At 38.7% G+C, this 14,420-nt stretch overlaps 1 long non-coding RNA gene across 1 annotated transcript; it reads left to right on the top strand.

Annotated features, from left to right (window-relative positions):
- Positions 1–260: 260 nt before the first annotated feature.
- On the top strand, positions 261–12,458 carry LOC115894222. Its single transcript, XR_004054256.1, has 4 exons — positions 261–362; positions 2,030–2,204; positions 4,467–4,543; positions 12,353–12,458. It is a non-coding gene; the product is annotated as an uncharacterized LOC115894222 (long non-coding RNA).
- The last annotated feature ends 1,962 nt before the right edge of the window (positions 12,459–14,420 follow it).

Genomic DNA, 14,420 nt, shown 5'->3' with positions numbered 1-14,420 from the left:
CCCTCCACTAAGATTTGGATATAGTTTACTTGTCCCCTTCAAGTCTCATGTTGAAATTTGATCCCCAACATTGGAGGTGGGGACTGATGGAAGGTGTTTGGATCATAGAGGTGGATCCCTTGTGAATAGCTTTGTGCCATTCTTGTGAATGTCAGTGAGTTCTCATTCTTAATTTCTGCAAAAACTGGCTGTTGAAAGGAGTCTGGCACTTCCTCCTCTTTCTTGCTTCCTCTCTGTCATGTGATGCCTTCTCCACTTCACCTTCTCCCATTGAGGAGAAGCTTTCGGAGGCCCTCACCAGGTGCAAATGCTGATACCATGCTTGATACTGATACAATGCTTCTTGTACAACCTGCAGAACTGTGAGTCAAGTAAACCTCTTTTCTTTATTAATCGCCCAACCTCAGGTATTCTTTTACAGCAACATAAATGAACTAAGACACCCTCGTATTCTTGTTAGTTACTAGGTAATCTCATTTTATTTTATTTTCTCCCCATTTCTTTGGTATTCTAAACATCCATGAGGATATTGCATGGGCTTTCATTCATTTATTGTTTTTGGCATTCGATGGTAGCATTCAGTGTTTCACTTCTGCAAAATTAGTGTCTCAATTTTTTTGATGTTTTTTTCTTTGATAAGTTATTTCTGTCAATTTGTTTTTTGGAAATTTCTTTGCATCTCACTGGGTCTTCTAAATTAATTTTCTTTTTCTTTCATGTTTTGCTCAGTTTTAATCTCTTCTTTCTTCTTTCCAGATATATCTTAGGTTTTATCTTTCTATCTTTAATTGATTCTTTTATTTTTATTTCTTTTTGTTTTTATCATACTTTTAATTTCCAACAGTTTTTTGTCTTTCTTCGTGGCCTCCACTGCTTATTTTATGTAAATGAAAACTCTTCAAGTTTCTCTACAGAAGCTAACTAGAATTTTGTCTGTTCTTAAGTTTTCTTTTAAAAAAAAAAAAATCCTTCTTTCTCCTAAGTTAAATGATTAGAGGTTTTTCTTCTTTTTGTTTTTAGCTTTATCTTTCTTTCATGTTACCAAATTTCCTCTAATAGTTGGTAGTAATGCATGACACTTGGCTGCTCTGGAAAGGTAGGTGGGCTTATTAACTGATAGTCTTCACATTATAGAAACAGAAGGGAGCAGGCCATGTATGTTTCAAGACCCCCAGTACCCACATGTAGAGGTCTTTGCTCTGGAAAAATTGATGTCTGATTGCTCTGCCTTAGGTAGTCTCAGATACTTCATTAACCTCTTTGTGAAAGAACCCTTTGATTTAAAAAAAATTTTTATTTTATTTTTATGTTTTTACACAGGATACAGTTATCTGACTGTCCATGTTTCTACATGTGGTTGGAAAAGTTAGGGAATGTAGTATGAACTCAATTGTCCTGGACTCAGAGTTTCATTCAGACAACTTCATAGTTTGAATTCTGGGCCTCTCCAGAGTCCTGCCTCAAAACGTATTGCATTCCCCTCTTCTAGAGCCTCTCTCCTCTAGGCTACCTTTTCTTTATCCTGTTACATCATTTACTCCTTTATTTATTTTTTATCTGTCATAACTTTTTAAAAACTTTTTTTTTAACGTGCTCATCTTTTCTCCTTAATTGGTTGCATATTTATAATACTTTAAGTTATTTTATTTTTTCAGTGGAAACTCAGGGATTATGAAAGACAAGCATGTATGGCAAATCTTTCATCTTGAAATAGAAACCTATTATGAAATTTTTCTGAAGCCAGAATATTTGGAAAATATTAGTACAACAGTACATGGATACAGGATAAATCTACCAGTTATTTCAAAAGTTGGGCAAAGTGTTATGTTTTGAGGCACCTGGTTAACATAAAATATATTTTAAAATTTATCAATTTGTCATCAGACACAAATATTTCATTAAATATGTAGTATGCCAGTTCAGAGAAAGATTTTTCTATCCTGTTTGGCAAGTAGATTGTTTGGTTCACCTTTCAAACTGTGTCATCAGAGACTCCACTCTTTTTATTTATTTTCTTTGCTATACTTAGCTGCTCTGTAGGAAATTGCCTTCATGTGATGATTGCCTTTAAGTACAGTTTCAAGAAAGCTATTCCAGACCAGAAATACCAGAAAGCCTCATGGACCAGATTAAAATGCTTGGATTACATGGTTTATTAAATCAACTTAAAAACACACAGCAAGAAACAAGTGGAAAGAGTTAAGGTAAGTTAACATACTTAAGTTAGAAAAGTCCAAAAGAGAAGCTAAAAAAAGAACGATTGGGTTATTTTCAGACAATTTAATGCAACAGAAAATAATCCTAGGTATGATAATAGAGCCCTAGGATAACACTGTATTATGGTTTAAGCAAATCACTAATATTCATAATAGTGACCAGAAATGGAAATGAAAATATATGATTGTATTCTTTAGGTTTACAAGAAGGCAAAACAGGTTTATGATCTATTTTAGGAAGAATTCCATTCAATATGCTTTTTAAAAATCTAGGTGACTAAAACTTTGACTTTTTCATGAGAGTACAGACTAGGATTTCTTTTTTAGCTCTGTCACTCACTGTGTGACACTGCATAATCTAAATCATATATCTGAGCTCTCATTTCTTCAGCTATGAAATGGTAAAAGTAATAAATTTCTGATATACTTATGATAATTCAATAAAATTATTCATGTATGATGCTTAGGATAATATTATTTGCTATTATTAATATTACTAAAATGTTTTTCTTCAGTTTTTATGAGTTCATTGTATGTATAATTTTAATGGTTAAAAAATATTTTGTCATACAGTTTTAATTTAAACTACTCAATCAATCTCAATCAGATACTGGCAGGAGTTTTTGTCTGTTTTTGTTTTTCAGAAATGGGTGACATTAAGCTAAAATTTATAAGAAAATGTAAAAGTTTAGAAATGGGCAAGGCAAGCCTGAGGAAGAAGAAGAAAAAAAGCTAGAGGACTTGTACTAAACATAAAGATCTCTTAAAAACTATAATTAATTATATTCTCATGTGATGCATTATATTTAGCAGTTAAGACAGTGTGGCTCAAATATAGATTAAAATTACTAATGGCACAGAATAGAGAGTTCAGAAACAGATTCACCTGATTTATGAAAAATGTGATATTGCGGTGCAGTGAGAAGTGGATGGGACCATTGGATGTTCACATGGAAAAAGCATATATCAACTTCTTCCTCACAAAAATAAATTTCAGAACAATTACATATCAATGTGAGAGATAAACCTATAAGGCTTTTAGAATCATCAATGCTATATATGTGAATAAGTTTAATTTTTTTAATAGTAGAGTTTAATAGGTAAAGAGTAGAATAACCCCAGGCAGATGTTTTTTGAGAGATTAAAAGGTGTCAGGGATGGGAAGCCAGATACTCCTGGGCGACAAGTTCATGGAAATAATTAATGTGATTTTGTTACTGGGAAGAGCAGAGTCCTTGGTTCCTAGACTTACTTGCTAGAAAGAATTCCACCAAGAGACCACTTAGCCCAAAAAGAGAATTTATTGAAGCAAAATTAGAGCAGAGAGTTCATTTACAGAGACAGTACACTCTAAAAGATGGGGCATAGTGGGCTACTCACAGAGAATGAGCCATCAGTAGCCCCAAGAGTTCTGCACTGGATTTTCATGATAGATTTTTTTCTTGAAATTCTCGTCTCTGTCTTAAGTCTCCACCTTTTTCCTTCATCTAGTTTTTCCTGCTGCTGCCTTAAGTCCCTGCCTTTTCCCTGCCCAGGTCCTGCCTCAGATTGGTGGGATTCTCTCTTACTATTAGTTGGCGTGCATGTGTGGACCTGGTGTTGGACACAAATTCTACCTAATGGCTACATTTTGCTCATTACCATCACCCCAGGAAGGCGGTATAGCAGTTAAATCTGTACTTTTTATGCCTGCATATCTCTTAGGAATTTCACCTTCACCCTCTTTTCCTCTTTATCAGTGTGTAGCTAGCTACATTCCGATAGGCTAATTGCAGGGTGGGTGATTTCTGGGCGATTCTTCCCACATAAGTATTTCCCCATCTCTTTGCTTATATCCAGCATATGTGTTTCGGGTGGTCCCTAGGGTATGTGATTCTCCAGACCTCCCTTTTCCTCAGTGACTCCCCTACTCTCGCTGCTTACGTCTAGCTATCTGCCTACTATGACAATTTCTTCCTACCACAATTAATATGAAAGAGAATTCATTCATTCATTCATTCACTCACATAACAAATACTACCTGAGTGACAACTGTGTCCCAAGCATTGTTCTAGGTGCTGAGGATATAGTAATGAACAAGGCAGTTTCTCTTTTCATGGCTCATTTATGAGGCAGACAGGGAGGCAACAGAAAGCAATACATAAATAGATAAATAAATAAATGATGAAGAAATAAAATTCAGTAGTGAAATTGAGACAATGAATCAACACATTCATTGATGAAACAGAGAGTGACCAGTGGTTCTTATAGATGGAGTGGTCACGGAAGGCCTCTCTGGGGACATAGAAAGTCACCTGTCACCTGAATGGCAAGAATCCCGCTGCTAGGTATGTACCCACATGGTGTTATGAAATGTATTGGTTTTCATGCATGGATTCTGGCTTACAGCTCCCAAAGCCCTTGTTACAGTCTTTTGTTACAATGTTGGGTATGTTAGGCCTCAGAAGTGGGCCCCTGACCTTCCTCTGCCCTCCTTTCACTGGACCCAAAGCAAGACTCTAATCTTAGCTTGCCTTTCTGATGTGGGTCTTAAGGCCCTCCCATGAGGGGAGTCCCACCCTATACCCTGGGGGAAGGAATGCTGACATCATGAAAATCTAAGGGCACAGGGCTCAGAGAGTTTTTGGATACCTGAACACATGGAGGTACCTGCAAGGTGGTGTGCCCAGGGAGGGCATGGAAGCTCCACACCCCTTCCCCTACACCTCATCCCACATGTCTCTTTATTTGTATTCTTTGCAATATCCTTTATAGTAAACCAGTAAATGTAAGTCAGTGTTTCCTTGAATTTTTGGAGCTACTTCAACAAATTAATTGAACTCAAAGAGAGGGTCATGGGAACCCCAACTTGAAGTTGGTTAGTCGGAAGTTACAGAGGCCCAGACTGGTGTGGTGGGGGAAGGACTTGGGGACTGAGCCCTCAACTTGTAGGATATGACACGATCTCTGGGTAGTGTTGAACTGAATTAACAGCTGATGTCTGCTGCCTGGTGTGCAGGGAAAAGAATCGCACACGTATGGTCACAGAAGTCTCCTGTGTTGACCATTGTGGTGTGAGAGTACAGGAAAAATAAGATTAAAGAGTTTTCTCTACACACCCCAGAAGATAGGAAATCAGTATATCAGAGAGAGATCTACCCTCCACTGTTTTTTGCAGCAGTTTTCACAATAGCCAAGATTTGGAAGCAACCTAAGTGTCCATCAAGAGATGAATGGAGAAAGAAAATGCATATTTACACAAGGGAGCACTATTCAGCCATTAAAAAGAATGAGATCCTGTCATTTGTAACCACATGGATGAAATTGGAGGTCATCATGTGAAGTGAAATAAGTCAGACACAAAAAGACAAACTTCGCATGTTCTCACTTACTTGTGGGACCTAAAAATTAAAACAATTGAACTAATAGAGATAGAGAGGGTAGAAGGATAGTTACCAGATGCTGGGAAGAATGAGGGGGGATTGTGGGAGGGAAGTGAGGATCGTTAATACATACAAAATAATAATTAGAAAGAATGAATAAGGCCGGGCACGGTGGCTCAAGCCTGTAATCCCAGCACTTTGGGAGGCCGAGACGGGCGGATCACGAGGTCAGGAGATCAAGACCATCCTGGCTAACATGGTGAAACCCCGTCTCTACTAAAAATACAAAAAACTAGCCGGGCGACCTGGCGGGCGCCTGTAGTCCCAGCTACTCGGGAGGCTGAGGCAGGAGAATGGCGTGAATCCGGGAGGCGGAGCTTGCAGTGAGCTGAGATCCGGCCACTGCACTCCAGCCTGGGCGACAGAGCGAGACTCCATCTCAAAAAAAAAAAAAAAAAAAAAAAAAAAAAAAGAATGAATAAGACCTAATATTTGATAAGACAGCAGGGTGACTATAGTCAATAATAGTTTAATTGTACATTTTAAAATAACAAAAAGAGTATAATAGGTTGTAACACAAAGGATAAATGCTTGAGGTGATGGATACCCCATTTTCCCAGTGTAATTATTATGCATTGCATGCCTCTATCAAACTATTTCATGTACCCCATAAGTATATACACTTACTATATACCCATGAAAATTAAAAGTTAAAAAAAAAAAAACCAGCTGACACAGCTCTAGAGAAAAAAAACATTTCTTGCAATGATATCATTCTATGCAAAGGTCCACAGGTAGAAAAGAGCCTAGCAATTCAGGAACCAAAAAGAAAACCAGTGTGGCCGAAGTGTCATGACAAGGAGATGAATGGTATTCCATGATGTTGAAGAGGTAACTAGGGGGCTGCTGATGTGAGTAAAAAGTTTGTGGGTGCCGGGCGCGGTGGCTCAAGCCTGTAATCCCAGCACTTTGGGAGGCTGAGACGGGCGGATCACGAGGTCAGGAGATCGAGACCATCCTGGCTAACACGGTGAAACCCCGTCTCTACTAAAAAATACAAAAAACTAGCCGGGTGAGGTGGCAGCGCCTGTAGTCCCAGCTACTCGGGAGGCTGAGGCAGGAGAATGGCGTGAACCCGGGAGGCGGAGCTTGCAGTGAGCCGAGATCCAGCCACAGCACTCCAGCCTGGGTGACAGAGCGAGACTCCGTCTCAAAAAAAAAAAAAAAAAAAAAAAAGTTTGTGGGCTTTTTTTTTCTTTTTTTTTTTGAGACGGAGTCTCGCTCTGTCGCCCAGGCTGGAGTGCAGTGGTGCGATCTCGGCTCACTGCAAGCTCCGCCTCCTGGCTTCAAGCGATTCCCCTGCTTCAGCCTCCCGAGTAGCTGGGACTACAGGAGTGCGCCACCATGCCCAGTTCATTTTTGTATTTTCAGTAGACACAGGGTTTCACCATGTTGACCAGGATGATCTCAATCTCTTGACCTCGTGATCTGCCCGCCTCAGCCTCCCAGTGTTGGGATTATAGGCGTGAGCCACTGCGCCCAGCCTGTGTTTTATTTAAAGAGTTGAAAAGGTGTTAGAGAGGAATACTACTTTACCTTCTTCATTTTTCCATAGAAGGAAGAAAATTTCTACTTTGTTTTCTCAAACAGAAGAGAGTTAGAGTAACAATTCCAGATTCTGTATGACTTATCTAATTGAAGAATTCTGGATAAGAAACTGAGATCACAATACTATTTTTCAATATTCTGGTAGACCACTGTGTTTTTAGGTACCAACAAGACATTGATATTCTTTTGATGTAATAACATTAAGATTAAAAAAAGAACCACTAACATCTTTAGATGTCTTAATATACTACACTAAAATGTTTAATCAGACATTTGATTTATTATAAAACATTCTTCTATACATCCAAAATTCTTCTAAACAAGAACAACAAAAGTCAATTGAGCATACATAGGGTATCATAAACATAAAAATTCTTACTCTGGTTTAAAAACTTTCTAAACAAGTGAAATATGAACATGACAAAGTTGAAATTAATTCAGGTGTTAATCAGTTTCTAGAAAATAAAAAAAAGAACTAAAAACATTTTCTTTGGAAAAAAACACACACTACAGCTTGCTCTCAATGTATTACTGAAAAAAATGAAAGCTTTCAAAAAGATCTTCTCAAACGTCTCTAGCAAGAAGGTGAATTAACCAGAGGAAAATATTGAAATCACTTATAAATGTCTTATTTCCCGCAAAAAGAGTTTTTGATAGATGCTTTTTTTTTTTTAACAAAAAATCACTACATGCACGGATTTTAGCGAAATGGCAGAATGGGAGGGCCCCAGCCCCACACCCTTCACAGAAATTCTCTAGTCTTCTTACAGAGTTAGTAACTACTCACAGACAAGAATGCCTTTGTGAGAAGTCTAGATCACTGGGATAAAATTGCAGCGCCCAGTAGAGCATAGAAACAGAAAAGCTATATTAAAAGAGGTAAGAGGAATGATTTCACTTTGGCCCGTGTTGCACCTCCAGCAAGCCAGCACAGAGCCATGCCAAGGAAGATCCCCTTGGCCTATCACTTCTCCAGTGGGAGAAAGAGAGACTGAGGTGGCTGTTCAATTTCCCCAGCATATCAGAGACATACAGAAAAGCCCCAAATTGGTTTCACTTCATATGGAATACTCGGGGAATTGGCCTGGATAGACTGACAGGAGAGAGCTATGAACAAAGAAAGAGAATTGTGGGAATTTCAGCAGCAGCATGCAGATCTTTGTGGAGTCTCCCTATTTCCACCAGTGACCTTACCCAAACAGGGCCCCACTGGCAGCCTCGCCCAACCAGAGTCCACTCATCCAGCCCTGCCTAAGTGTGAAGGTCCTCCAACTGGCCCTATCCAACGATGCAGCACACTCAGTGGCTCTACCTGACTAGAGAGTCCAGACAGTAGCCCTGTCATGCCAGGGAGCCCAGCCAGCAGCCCTGACAGATCAGGGAGCACTTCCAGCACCCTGCTCAATCAGGGAGCATGACCAGCAGTCCCACCTGAATGCAGAGCCTAACTAGAAGCCCTGCTCACCTGAATGCAGAGCCCAGATAGCAGCCCTGTCAGACCACAGAGCCCAGCCAGATGTCCCATCTTACTGTGGAGCTCCACCAGTGTCCCTGTCTAACTACAGGGCTCTTCCAACTGGTCCCGCCTGACTTTGAAGCCCAGCCACTGACCTTGCCTGACTGTAGAAATCCCCCTAGACAGCCATACTCAACTTTGGACATTCCCCCAACTAGCCCCAACTGACCATGCTGCTGAGTCAGCTGATCCTGCCAGATAGCAGAGCACAACCAGTGGGCACCACTCAGCCATAGAGCACTGGCAGTGGGTCCTACTTGACCAGGGACCCTGGAGGCACAACATGCCTGATCCTATGTGCCACCATCTGGCTTAGCCAAAACTGCACGCTAAACTACATGGAAAAGGTCTGACCCTGACAAAACCAATCTACAAAGTCTAAAGAAGTAAGCACTTCCTCAAAAGTACAGTACAGTTGCAGGATACAAAATCAACACACAAAAATTAGCAGCATTTCTATTTACAAACAACAAACTATGAAAAAAGGAAAGAACACAATCTCATGTACAATTAGCAACAGAAAAAATAAAATACACAGGAATAAACTTAACCAAAATGGTGAAAGACTTGTCAACTGAAAATTATAATATGTTGACGAAGGAAATGAAAGAGGAAGCATATAAATAGAAAGACATCTGTGTTCTTGGTATGGAAGAATTAATATTGTTAAAATGTTCATTAACACCCAAAGTTATCTACAGAGTCAATGCCATCTCTATCAAAATTCCAAGGGCATTTTTCGATATGAGTGCCAGGAACACAAAATTGGGGAAGACTTGTTTCTTCAATAAACGGTGTTGGTAAAATGACATCCACATCTGAAAAAAATGAAGTTGGACCCTTATCTTTCATCATTCACAAAAATCAACTCAAAATGAATCAAAGATTTGACTACAAGATCTGAAACCACACAATTCCTAGAAGAAAACAGAGAGAGAAAGTTTCTTAATATTGACCTCAGCAATTGTTTCTTAGATATGACATCAAAAGCACAGGCAACACAGCAGAAATAGACAAATAGAACTACATAAAATGAAAAAGCTTCTGCATGACAAAAAAACAATCAACAGAGTGAAAGTGACCTATAGAATGAGAGAAAATATTTGCAAGTTATGTATATGATATGGGGCTACTTTAAAAAATATATATAAGCAGTTTCTAAAACTCAATAGCACAAACCAAATAATGTGTTTAAAAAAATGGGCAAAGACCTTGAATAGAGAAACATTTCTCTAGAAAAGACATACTTGTATGGAAGAATTAATACGGTTAAAGTGTTCATAACACCTATATATTATGTACCATAATAATATGTAAATAAAAGGGTAAACTGGGCACAGGGTATATAGGAACACTGTATAGTCTTCTCAGTTTATCTGTAAATCTAAAACTGTTCTAAAAGATGAAGTCTATTTTAAAAATAAGTAATTCTACAGAATTTAAAAAATTGACCATTTTAAAATTGATCATTGACATGTGATCCATTGACATGTGACCAACTCTTTTCTGATGATCAAATAATATTTCAATATTATGTTTTTACAATTAAATGTATTTTATGCAGTGTTTAGTTTTTAAAATAATTACTCTATTAAACTTTATCTGATATTATTTTATATAAAATTAAATATTCTTAACTATAGTTGTTAAACTGTAATTGTTTTATAAGCTGACTTAGACATGTCTGGAGCCTGAGGAAAAGAAGCCAGTAGAGAGACTGCTATAAAACCCAGGAGAAGGAACAATGGGTGGTATGGAATCCTGGGGAACAGAGACACACCAGGACTAGGAGTGAGCTGTCGAAAGGAGAAGGGCCATCTTCAGAGTCGAGGGAAAGAAGAGAGGATAGGAGAGGAAGAAGAGAAAAATGTGACTGTGCCTACGCTTGAATGTGTCTACTGTGGCGTATCCTCCTGTGTTAGGGACATAAACATCTTACTCTGCATTCCTTTGTGAGAATGGCAGTAACAGAGGAAATGTCACTGTGCCCAAGGAATAGCTTCAGAAGGCTCTAAAATTAGATCCCAAGGTATGAGGTCATCATATGCTTGGAAGTTCCAGTCAGTTGAAGTATTTGAAATACAGCACTGATTCTGTGGACACTGCTGCATGGCTTAGGCATTGCAAAGAGACTGAAGCATGTGGGGATTCGTTTAATACCCCAAAAACTTTGCAGCTTTGGGAGCAGCAGGACACTGCAGCACTTTAGATAGGAAGGCACTGTTCTTATAGTCAGTGTTGGCAAACATGGTCATGGGGAGGTATCTATTACAAGTGGATCTCAGGCATGAGATATATCAACCTCAAAGAATACCTGGGAAACCTTCTCGATATGCTTCAAGAAATTGGAAGAAATTTTGACTAGGGTTCAGGGAGGCAGGGTCTGACAAAGTTCCAAGTCAGGCATGGGGAGATGAACAATTGGCAAAATTTATATTATCAAGGTTAGTGTTACCATGTTTTTACCCACAGGTTCATGAGATTAGAGGACCTTTAGACAACATGAATTTCAGCTAGTTATTTTTAGTTGTTTCTTCCTAAAATCAAAATCACCCTTCAGCATTTGTTATAAAGACTTAAATCCTAAATTACAAACAAGAATACAATAGCACAATTCATGTGACAGCCACGCGTAGTTTTAGTGATGTTTGTTCTCCGTGAAGCGAAGCTATCTCAGCTAGGGGGCTGAAGACTTGTGTACTGTCTGGACTAGGCAGAGGTGAATTTGATTGAATGTGTAAGACAGCGCTAATTGTTACCATATTTAGCTGTGTGTGTTTCTTTCTGTCTAAAATATCAACTTATGCTTGCCTTTAATCTCATCCTCAATTAATTGCAATGCTCAAAAACTCCTCCTAGTGTCATTATATTGTCATAAAATATTCTGAATCACAGGCTTAGAGAGAGAAAAGTTCTAACTTCTCTTAAAGAAACAATGTCTGAAAATCTTTTCATTTGTATTGTTCCTCATGAAATGACTTTGTGTTGATTGTGCATATTATTCCTACATTCTGAGACTTAGATTTATAGTTTATGAGTTGTCCTTCTAAAGGTATACTGTTCATATGCCAGTGACTCCCCAGCTTATACAGTAGTTATGCCTTATTGGTGAGGGATGCGTTCAAAGACTCCTTGTGGATGCCTGAAACCTGTTACCAAACCCCATATATCTCTAGTGCGCATCTAAATCTGTGTTTAGATGAACAGAACCAGTTTTGTACCCGATTATCTTCACCAAGATGTATGGTATAAATCTCAAACTTGTCATATTTAACACAAAGTTCTTAATTTCCTTCCTTTTTCAAGCCCACTTCTGCTGTGTTTTCTGTTTAAGTAAATGACAATCATCCATTTAGTTATGTCAAAAACCTAGGAATTATCCTTGACTTCTCTCTTACTCTTTCTGCACTTTAAATGCATCAGCTAGTACTGTCTTCAAGAATGTATCCTTTTTACCCACTCCTCACCATCTCCTTTACTCTCCCCCTTGTCCAAGCCACTATACTTCCACCCTGCTGTGAAAGCAGTTTTCCAACCCTCCTTACTCTCCTTTTGACCACTTAATATACATTCTTCACTAAGTAGCCAGAGCAATCTTTGAAAAATGTAACTTACCATATGTCACTCCCCATTTGAAATGTTCCTATTAGGATTTTAAGAAGATACGAGCCGGACGCGGTGGCTCAAGCCTGTAATCCCAGCACTTTGGGAGGCCGAGACGGACGGATCACAAGGTCAGGAGATCGAGACCATCCTGGCTAACACGGTGAAACCCCGTCTCTACTAAAAAATACAAAAAACTAGCCAGGCGAGGTGGCGGGCGCCTGTAGTCCCAGCTACTCAGGAGGCTGAGGCAGGAGAATGGCGTGAACCCGGAAGGCGGAGCTTGCAGTGAGCTGAGATCCGGCCACTGCACTCCAGCCTGGGTGGCAGAGCGAGACTCCGTCTCAAAAAAAAAAAAAAAAAAAAAAAAAAAAAAAAACAAAAAACTAGCCGGGTGAGGTGGCGGGCGCCTGTAGTCCCAGCTACTCGGGAGGCTGAGGCAGGAGAATGGCGGGAACCCGGGAGGCGGAGCTTGCAGTGAGCTGAGATCCGGCCACCGCACTCCAGCCTGGGCGGCAGAGCGAGACTGCGTCTCAAAAAAAAAAAAAAAAAAGAAATGTTTCTATTAGGATTTTAAGAAGATATTAAATAACTTCTCATTTTCTCAGCTCTAAAATCTGGATTCAATTGAGAGACAGATTTGGGCAAATGAGATAAAATATTCGTTTTGTATTGATAAATGCTTGGATTGGCAGACGTTGCCTTGTATTGAGTATGGTCGTAAAGACACCACTAATATTTAACTTATCTACCTATTTATTTTCTCTCACTTTAAAGTGTGGTTAGAGTTTGGAGGAAGCAATTTCATGAAGGTAGAAATAAGATTGCCCTCATAAAATATATTATGTCCTCATAAAATATATATTTATATATTACATGTAAAATATATAAATTTATTATCTGATCCTTCCCAAGAGAGATTCCGCATCCCTGTTTGCCCTTGGGCTTAATCATTAAGCCAGAACCGTAAAGAGAACAAAAAATACTACCTGTGCCCAACGTTTTATGGCCTGTGCCACTCCTCAAGTAGTCTCTCCAAAGGAGGAATGTCTGATGTGGTAAGTAAGTTTGAGAAGAAACAGGATTTTGTTGGATCCACCCCTTCTGAAATCTCTTGTCTTCCTCCCTCAAGAGATGTCTGCTCTGTTTTCCATTTGTTTGGGAACTATCTCCCCTGTCTGGTGTCCTTGCAGCTGTGCATCTGTGAATCTATGCTGGTAAGTTTTCTCCCTCAAAAACCGACTTGACGTGCTTCTCTGTTCTTACAATATCTGGCTCATATACCTGCATTTCACTAACCTAACCTACTATATTTTACGTAATTTTGTTGTTTATATGTTCATCTTTTATGCCTCACTGAGTTCCTTGAGGGTAGGAACAGTGAGTTTGTCTGTTTGGTTTTTTTTGACTCCATGTTCTCAGAACTCTGGCACAGAGTAAATACTCACAAAATATTTCTTCTTCCTTTCTTCCTTCCCTCCTTCTCCCTCTCATTTTCTCCCTTTCTCTTTCTCTCTTTATTTCTTTTGTCTATCTTTTAAATCATCAAAACAATACTTTGTATGCAGTAGGTATTTTTCTGACTAGTACATACCCAAGTATTTTTCAATATTGTTGCATAGTAATTAGTCTTAGAATTCCCACCCAGATATTTACAGAGATTTAAGTCTGATAGTGGTGTCTGTATAATGTGAAACAACATTATTTTACTCGATTGTATTATAATATCAACAGTTTGTTATATGTATCTGTTTTCACACTTTATGGACGCCTCATATTTTGACATATCTGCCTTATCTCAAATGTTATAAAACCTATCTTAAGTACTAAACAAATGACTGATACAAGCATGTTTTATCTCGATATCTGAACACTCCTCATTACTTATAATCTGTATCACCAACATTAATTTTCTGTCTCTTATTTGTTCATGCTTGTTTACATTTGGTAATAGCTATACAAGTATTAACCAGGTTGGAAGTTATGTTTAAGATGGTGAACTGATTAAGCGATAACTAAATGTATGAGCCCATATAACTAAAAATTCTGAATATGTAGCTTTTGGAGAACCTGGATGAGAAGACTATATATATCTGTGATCGGGATCTAGACGAT

The sequence above is a fragment of the Rhinopithecus roxellana genome, chromosome 1 (genome assembly GCF_007565055.1).
Source record: "Rhinopithecus roxellana isolate Shanxi Qingling chromosome 1, ASM756505v1, whole genome shotgun sequence".
Taxonomy (NCBI): Eukaryota; Metazoa; Chordata; class Mammalia; order Primates; family Cercopithecidae; genus Rhinopithecus; species Rhinopithecus roxellana.
The sequence above is the reverse complement of the archived record's forward strand: the minus strand, read 5'-3'. Positions and strand labels throughout refer to the sequence as shown.